This window comes from Oryzias melastigma, linkage group LG1, assembly GCF_002922805.2.
Source record: "Oryzias melastigma strain HK-1 linkage group LG1, ASM292280v2, whole genome shotgun sequence".
Taxonomy (NCBI): Eukaryota; Metazoa; Chordata; class Actinopteri; order Beloniformes; family Adrianichthyidae; genus Oryzias; species Oryzias melastigma.
Window position 1 is genome coordinate 32,165,699 of NC_050512.1, and position 8,781 is coordinate 32,174,479.

Consider the following 8,781-nt stretch of genomic DNA (forward strand, 5'->3'; position numbering starts at 1 on the left):
CATTATGGCTCTTTCGAGACTCCATATCTGATGACAACATGTGCACGTTTGCTGACCTTATGGGTCAAACATTAGTGAAGGATTTCACGAGAAGCAGTGAAAGTTTGCATTTAATCAGAGCAGAATCACACATTTTGTCTATGCTGTTCTCAGCCACAGGAGGTCAGGATTGTTCTGAGGAACATGAGCAGAACCTGCAGAGTTCAGGGGATAAACAAGCTTTTAGGTCCTTCATTTAAAATGCTCAGAGTGCCTAAATTAAATTAAATTAAATTAAAATAAATTTAATTTAATTTAATTTAATTTAATTTAATTTAATTAAAAAGAGAACTAGTTTACAAAAAATAATTCTATAATTGAGACATTTAATGTAAACCAATATAAACTAATCTCATTAATTACATATGTGTCAAAGTCACGGCCCGGGGGCCGGATCCGGCCCTCCAGATCATTTTATTTTATTGTTATTAATGACCCGATGTTATCTTGAGCTCATTTTCAACTTGTATAATTTTGACAAAATATATTTTTATGGAGAGTAAAATATTAAAGTTATTTAAGGTTTAAGTTGATTTATTCTGGAATAATATTCCTGCCTTTTTATTATTCATAATTATGTGAAAAAGTTACAGTTTTAAAGTTTTAAAAATGTGGCATTCTGCAGCTTTCTGGACTATTTTGGTATTTAGTAAGATTTCTTTGGCTTTTTTGGAGTTTAGCTAATATTTCAGATACATAACTGGCTAACCTAAGTTTTTTTTTTAGGATAATTTAGGCATTTGGCTAATATTTTAGGTAGCCTTCAGCTTCAGCATTCACACTAGCATTATCACTGCTAATGCTATATATCTAGTTCATAATTATGTTTCAAAGTTACGGTTTTAGAGTTTTAAAAAGGTAGTTTTAATAAATGTTTATCCTGTTCGGGCCGTGACCTCAGGTGTGTTTTGGATTTTGGCCTCTTGTGCGATCGAGTTTGAGACTCCTGTTATAAATTAACCTGAATGCTTTGATCAATCAGCTGTTTGTGTAAACATGTAAATACTGAAAGTTAAAATTCTGCTTGAACAAACTAAGAAATATAAATTTTCATAAATTTGACCATTTTTTGTTAATTTTGGGTAGTAGGAAATAATAGTGGCCAATTTTATTTTATTTGAAATAAATAGATTAATTAAAAATAATAACAATAAAATAAAAACAACATCTTGCAGACAGATTTAACCCTTTCCAGGACTAACAAAAGAGACGTCAACTTTGTGCTCTCGGTGAGTCACTTCAAACTCAGGGTTTCTGTCTGTTTTTCCAGATGAATTTTTCTTCTTTCTTTTCTTGTTTCAGACCTGAAGCGTTTGATGAATCGCCCCAGTTTCACTCCGGCAAAGGGTCCACTTCCAGCCCCCCCATGGTGAACGTCCTGTGTTTTTGTACCAATGAAGTGTGTCTCTAAAACACTCTTATACCTGCAGCTTTTTCCATTCATTCAGTCCAGAGCAGAAACTTCCAGCAGCTCAGATCCATGAGTAAAGATCTGGAGCATCACCGTCTAACCGTTACCGTAACTCATGTTTACTGTTGGAAAAGCCTTCTAAACACTAAACATCTCCCCGCGCCACGCTGTCGCCTCCTCTCCACGCACCTCCACCTCTCTACCTTCAGCTCTTCAGAGACACTCTGGTGGAGCATCAACAGTGTTGGGTTTCAACGGGGGTGGGGGGCTAATGCTCAGCTGGTTGAGTCAGATGATGAACCGCGGCCCCCCGTCTGCAGGCCGGACCGGACCTCGATGGAGCTTCTCGGGGGGGTTGAAAGGTCAGATGAGAAGTTCTGCTCCTCAGGTGGAACCATCGGGTGGTTTTGGTTCTGGTCGAGTGAAGCTCCGCCTCTCTGTCCTCTCAGGTTAAAGCTGGGGTTCTGCACGTCCTCAGCAGCCAAAGCGTCCGACCCCGTCCTCCGAGTCAAGTTCAGCCCTGTTGCCCCATCAGTGCCTGCAGGGGGGGTCTGGCGTGGGGGTCTGTTGGTGTTTGGGGGGATTTGTTATCAGCTCAGTAATTATCAGATTTGTCGCCCCCCCCCAAACACATCAGCATTAACCAGCTCTGCTGCCAAAGCCCGGCTGAGAGGAGAGTGGTCGGGGGGGACGAGTTGACAGGCCGACCCCCGGGGAAGACGATAACCAGCGTCCCCCTGACAGCTGCTTAGTGTTGGGTCCTTCCTGCTGGAGCTCAGAGACGCAAACACTCTCTGAGGAACATGTGAAGAAACACCAAAGAATGCATTTAAGCGGCAAATATTCCAAACTTTGGCTGCAGAGATAACCGCAGAGCCAAACACTGCGCAGACGGCTGAATCACCACCAGCTTAAAGCCCTCCGCGGTCCTGCATGAGAAGATAATCCGTTCGCCTCAACACATTCTCGCTCTGCTGTTCCTCAAACCTCGATGAGCTGTTCAAGAAGACTCAACGTTTTCCTGAACTTTGTCCTCTTTAATCACAAAGTCAAAGAAAAAGACGTTAAAGCAGCTAAATTATTGTTGCCTAAAATGTTTCCTTCAACAAAGTGACTGAAGAGGATGTGATTTACTGCTGTTTCCCTCAGAGTGAGTTTCACTGAACCCAAACTGTGATGGGAAACATCTCCAGGACAAGCTCAGCGAATCCTGTCTGTGTGTGTTTACATCTATTCACAATCAGAACCAGTTTTATTGGTCAGAAATGAGCTCACAGAGACGCCGAGCCTAAAGTATGCAAACATCGACTGTATAACAGAACTGGACTGAGTCAGCGCGGCGTCAGAAAACGGTTTACTTCTGGCTCCAACCAAATCAAGTTAATTCAGTCGCCATTTCTTCATGAGACAGACGCCACCGTGTTGGAGACACTTCCTGCTTGGAACGGCAGGTGGGCGGGGTCACTCGGTCAATTTCTCAAATAGTCAATAGTCAACTCTGTAGTCCGTCTGGGGGCAGATCCAAACCGGACTGCAGTGGTCGCGGTCAGAACCGACTGTTGCTAACTGACATTGCTAACATTTAATGGAATTTCCCATAGGATGACTGATGGTAACAAACATAAATTCACTAAACACTAAAGGAACATTTTATAAACTCACAGGAAATATTTGTTAAAGTAACAATTTGTGGTCTAAAACGTCATTTTTTGCTCATACTTTCTTCTTCTTCTGGAATAAAGTGTAATCCTGTCGGGTGAGCGCCACCTAGTGGTCAAACAATGTTAATGATCTGAACATTTTTGTTGGAACTTCTCCTTTAGAGAATCCATGTAACTCTGGATGATATTAACAATCTCAGTATTTCACTGATACATTTACAGGATGTGATCTGGATCAGATTAATATGAATATATTAAAACCATAAAGTAGATTATTAATGTATTTCTAAACAAATGTGTATAAATGGGTAAACTCAAAATTAAATTGAATTAGGAGGATAGAAAAAAATCGACAAAAATTGGAATTGAATCGTTTCTGGAAATGATTATCGATACCCAGCCATAGACCATCTATCATTCTCACAGCAGAACACAGGAGGTCGTCCCATCCTGACCCCTTCAGCTGGAGAACTGACCACAGAACATGTGAGTCGGGGGGGTTAACTGTTGCTGGAACTTTTGAAAAATAAACGGTCACACAGTCGTAACCCATCCTTCAGATAATAACATCTCTTCTACTTCACACGGGAGTTTTATTAATTTAATTAAACATCATTTATGATCAAATGGATTTTCCTTGAGTTTTTCTGATACATTCTCTCAACTTTTTTTCAACTCAAGTTTTTATAGTTTTAACTCATCAAATAAGATTACACAAGGAACATATACAGCATTTTAAAAGGTCATGTTCCTAAAAAAAAGGAAAAACAAAACAAAAAGCAAAAAAAACAACAAACAAAAATAAAAACAAACAAAAAAACAAAAAAATCCAAACATAAAACACAAAACAAAAAAAACAAAACGCAAAAAAAAAGCAACAAACACAGACATAAAAACAAAACAAAAAACACAAAAATAAAATCAAAACAAAAATAAAAACAAACAAAAAACAACAAATGGAAAAACAAAACAAAAAGAACACAAAAGCAAAACCAAAACACAAAACAAAACATAAAAAACAAAACAGGGCAGAGCAAAATAAAATGAACAAAACAAGAGAGGGTACTATTGTAATTATTAAATAAGAGCAACATTTTCTCTATTTTTTAAACCTAAACTGTGTTAATTGTGGATGCAGACATGAGACCCGACACGACGGTTCTGTGAGTTCCAGCCGGTCTGAGGACAGACGACCCAAAGACCAGAACCTTCATCCCAGCAGAGTCACAGGATTTTATTTCCCAGACAAACTCCTCCGAGGTCGTCTCCAGAAGCTTCTGGAAGACAGAAGATCTGCTCCTGTTTCAAACTGATTTTGTTTCTTTATTTTTCACATTTCGTCCGCTCTTATTGTGAAAACGCTCCTGCCGCTCTGATGGCGTTCCAGGCTCAGAACAGCGTGAACGTTCAGGTGTTCCTGCAGGTGATCCAGAGCGTGAAACAGTTGTGAGGATGAGCGTTTCTACTGACTGTCAATCAGGTTTGTCTGCGGCGTTTCCTGCTATAAACTCATGTCAGCGCGGCCATGAATCCGTCGGGACCTCATGAGGACAGTCGCCGCCGTGCGTGTCTGCGCGTGCTCCGTCCCTCCCGTCTGGTTGATCTCTGACAGGAAGTGATCCGTGTTGCTGCAAACACAACAAACAGGACCCGGTCTGTGAAGAGGAGGAGGTGGCCCGGCCGGCGGGGTCAGAGGTCAGGGAGGGAGGGGGCCGTTGAGTGACGGCCCGCACCGGCAGCGCGTCTGCTGTTTGTTTGACCAGAGGCCGGTCCTGTCGTCAGGACGCAGCCTGACAGCAGAGAGGAGACGGGTGGGAGATGGATGGCCGGGGGGGCGCGGGCTTTCAAACATGGTGTCTGTGGAAGTGGGCCTTAAGAGTCTGAGGAGTTGGAGACAAAACAAAACCTTCACTCTGGTCGCCGTTCTCTCTGCCCCGTCTTAATCCATGAAGTCATCACGTCTCTTCGTATTTCTGACCTGATGATTCTCAGTTTGTCCATTGCTGCAACTCAGCATCTTTCCTCCTCCAATCGTCCCGATATTTCTCAAAACCGTTTCAGTCTGGCTCTTTTCCTGCCGATTCTGGAGACTTTTCTGGGTTTGAAGGACGTCTTTTTCAGCCATTTCTGTCCTTATCGAGCAGGAACTGGACCTGATGTGAGGCTCCGCCCACTGCAGAGTACCCAGGCAGTCAGCGTGACGATCTGCACCATTAACTGAACATAAAGATATGAGTGGCCCCGCCCCCCCAGAGTTCCAAACAAGAAGTGGCTCCAAAATCATCCAGACTTCAATGGAGAAACAAGCAGCTGTTATCAGTCGTTCTATTGGTCAGAATGAACGTTCCTCCTCTGATACGGTTTTAACATCTTCTTGAGTATCCTCATGTATTCCAAGGTATAAACTGACTTCAATAAGAACTGATTTTCATTTTCAGGTGGGAGGGGTGTGGCCTGATCAGTGAGAGTGGTTTCCATAGAAACGATGACTCAGAAGGACCAATCACTGCTTACTGATGACATCTGGCTCCAACATGGAGACATCCGCATCACAAAAAAAATGACGACTAAATTGACTTGAATTGGTTGGAGCCGGAAGTGAACCGTTTTCTGTGGATGACGTCACAGTCCGGCCGTGTCAGAACTCCATAACTACTAAGAAATAGTGCAGGACTGTCTACCGCCCTGGAATTTGAAAACATTTCGGACACCATGCCGACTTCTTTTTCTTTTAAACTGCGACTACGACCTCATCAGTTTGACGAAGTGAACCCTAAACAACAGAAGAATTTTACGATGATTATTTATGACTCCTTTGTGTTCTGATGATGAAAACGTTGATGGTTTATTTGAAAAATACATTTAAATACTTTTTTTTTTAGCAAAATTTGTTTAAATGCAATGCATTGTGGTCTATATTCCCAAATCTAACCACTGAGAACTCTGGGAAATTTCTCGAGTAACTTTATTTTGGAATTGTTGATTTGGACAGAGCAACACAATGGTGAATGCACTGTAGAGTGGTGAACATCAGTCACAGTATGGTGCCCCGGGTTCTGTCACACATTTAGATCTACTTCTCTATTCTTATACGTTTAGTTTTCTTCTGCTTCTGTTTGGTGCAGTGTGATTCATGTGTTGTTCCTCTTTCCCACTTCCTTCTGGGAGACTGAGAGAGATTTCAGATTCCAGGTGGATCGTCTGCTCCCGTCCTTAGCAGTGGACCTCGGCTCTGGCTGTGGATGAAACCCATCTGCTACATTATTCAAACATGTAGTCGTAGAGTTGGATGAGCTCATTCTTCATCAACAGTCCTGGTAGAAAGTCTGTCCTGGGAGAGGATCTCTCCTTCATGAAGCTTCTTGTTTTTCTCCTGGAATCAGGTTTTTAGGAGTTTTTCCTCACCGAGAAGGAGAGTCTACGGGCAGAGATAACAGATTAGATTCATCTTTATCTTAGCGATCAGCTATTGTTTATATTTTATGACTGATTTTATGTTTTTGGAAAATTACTGGTGTGAAGTCTATTGAGAAAATAAATTAAAAAAATGTATAAATAAAATTGAATTGAATCGAGTTTTCTCAAAAAGACGTTTTTGTTTCCTCCCTCAGTCAGTTTTAAACTCAGAGCAGGAGCATCAGTCACAGTACGGATTACTCAAAGGTTTTCTTCAGTTATAAAGCTAAATAACTGTAATATCACTGGATTTAACTGAACTCATGAACTAATTATCTGAGGAAATTTATTTCAGTCGCCTTTGAATGATCTAAACAGACTGTTAATCTGTGCCGGATTACTTAAATGTGCATCATGGGAGGCAGTTGTGCAAAATATAATGTAGTTAATTCAGCAAAACAAACACAAAGCAGGAAAATCCAGATCCATTAAACTGAAACTGAGAAAAAACTCCATGTAAAAACAGGAAGGAAAAGTTAAATTAAGTCTGGAAAGTTGCATCAATATTTAATTAAAGTATTTATCGTGACCTTAAGCACATTTAGAAATTAATTTATCATTAATGAAAATTAAAAGAAAACCGTCTTAATGCCTCTTGTAGTCAGCAGCTGCTTATAAGGGAGGAGTGACCAGTTCTGCAGGGTTCACGCCCAACGCCGCGGCAGATGCAACCAGGGAAGCTGCATTTCTGTGAGGGACCGTCACATCTGTGTCAGGGTTCCTCCACTCACCTGGTCACCTGATCACCTGGTCACCTGGTCACCTGATCACCTGGTCACCTGGTCACCTGATCACCTGGTCACCTGATCACCTGGTCACCGGATCACCTGATCACCTGATCACCTGGTCACCTGATCACCTGGTCACCTGATCACCTGATCACCTGGTCACCTGGTCACCTGATCACCTGATCACCCTCACCTGTGCACGTCCCTTTCTGTTGCTCTGGTCTCCACTAGACAGTCGTCAGTCTTCTTGTGTCCGTCCCAGTCGGCCGGACCGCTCCTCTTCACGTTTTATGGACATTTCTTCTTTTGTTCTGCCATACCCCCTCCTCCTAGGTTTTTGGGAATCTGGGATCGGCTCCTTTGGGGAGGGGTACTGTTTTTTTGGTCATGTTCTGAGTTTCGCTGTCAGTCCCTCCGGTTCCAGGTTAATCATGATCCACAGCTGTTTTCATTTCAGTTCATACTTGTCGGGTCATCTGCTCTGTTCTGTCACCAGTTTCTGGTTTTCTTCATGTTTTGGTGACTTTATTAAATGTGTTCCTGAACCCACCACTATCCATGACAACCGGCAGCACTGGGTCCAGTCTGGGGGTTTTGCTTTTTATTCAGTAATAAAAATAAATGGACAAGAAGAAGGAAAAAATACTGAATTATTGCTTTTTTTGCTCTTTTTGACAAATGTTCCACTTGTGTTTTGACTCATTAATCGAAGCCTTAAATATTGTCTCCTTGGAACTACATTCTTATGAACACGGACGTCCTTCTCCTTAAATTCATAATTTATCTGAATATGTTTGTAAATAAGTTTTCCTTTTCTCCATTTCTCCATAGTTTGGCTTTAACTGTGATGTCACGATTCATTATGTTACTTTTGAAAATAGTTTTAAATGTGAATTTTAACGACAAATCCAGAATAAGGTTTGTTTTGTTTCATAATTCCCTCTAAACTGTGTTTTCACTAAATCTCTGTCTGTCCAAAACGTGCTGGTGTGATGAGATCCGCCTCCAACATCCAGCAACAGGAAACCATGAACCTACCACCGCAGTTTGATGAGTTTAAATGATCTCTCTCCATCCAGAATGTGACCTTCCAGTCTGTCCTCTTCATGCCTGTAGAGACTTTTCTTGTTCAGAAATGTTAAATGTTCTCACAGTCTCACTTTTAAAAACCGTTTGAGTCTCAGGGTAAACGAGCCTGATCTCATGAAGGAGATGTCCGGGGATCTACGCGCTGATGTCTGAACTGTCAGGAGGATTTACATTGTGATCAGTTGGATCAGGGGGGTCAGATGGGGGGTTTCCACAGTTCGGCTGGTCTCTGTTGGTCTCTGTCATTCAGCTTAACAACCAACGATGAAGCAGACGAAGTCAAGGGAAGGCCAGCGACTATTTTTACATCTTCATGGTCACGTTCTGAGAGGATGCGAGAAGATCTCCCACCAGAGGATGGAAACCATCTGCTGTGTGTGTCTGTGTGTGTGTGTGT

General features: G+C 41.9%; 1 long non-coding RNA gene across 1 annotated transcript in view; it reads left to right on the forward strand.

The window, feature by feature from the left end:
- Positions 1-3,209, forward strand: part of LOC112157277 — a 4,426-nt gene extending 1,217 nt beyond the window's left edge. Inside the window, exons 2-3 of the long non-coding RNA XR_004948683.1 lie at positions 1,342-1,812; positions 1,900-3,209. This is a non-coding gene — a long non-coding RNA (uncharacterized LOC112157277). The remainder of the gene's footprint in view (positions 1-1,341; positions 1,813-1,899) is intronic.
- Positions 3,210-8,781: the final 5,572 nt, after the last annotated feature.